The following is a 388-nucleotide window of genomic DNA, read 5'->3' as shown; positions in this document are numbered from 1 at the left end:
GAGGTGTGCTCTGTGCCCCCGTCCCTTGCCGTGGGGCCCCCTCCTGCCATGGGATTTCATGACTTTTCGGCGAATTTAGTTTTCTCATGAGGTCGCCTGGCCTCGACCAGGCGGGGGGGGGATGGGGACGGAGAAAAGAAAAGAAGGCTACGGGGAGACCTGATTACGGCCTTTCAGTACCTAAAGGGGGCCTATAGGAAAGATGGGGAAAATCTTTTTAGTAGGGCCAGCTGTGTCAGGAGGAGGGGTAATGGTTTTAAACTAAAACAGGGTAGGCTTAGACTAGATATAAGGAAGAAATTCTTTACAATGAGGGTGGTGAAACACTGGAACAGGTTGCCCAGAGAGGTGGTGGAGGCCCCAGCCCTGGAAACATTCAAGGCCAGGT

Source organism: Egretta garzetta, unplaced genomic scaffold (assembly GCF_000687185.1).
Source record: "Egretta garzetta isolate BGI_Z169 unplaced genomic scaffold, ASM68718v1 scaffold403, whole genome shotgun sequence".
NCBI classification, from domain to species: Eukaryota; Metazoa; Chordata; class Aves; order Pelecaniformes; family Ardeidae; genus Egretta; species Egretta garzetta.
This window is presented reverse-complemented; position numbering follows the sequence as displayed.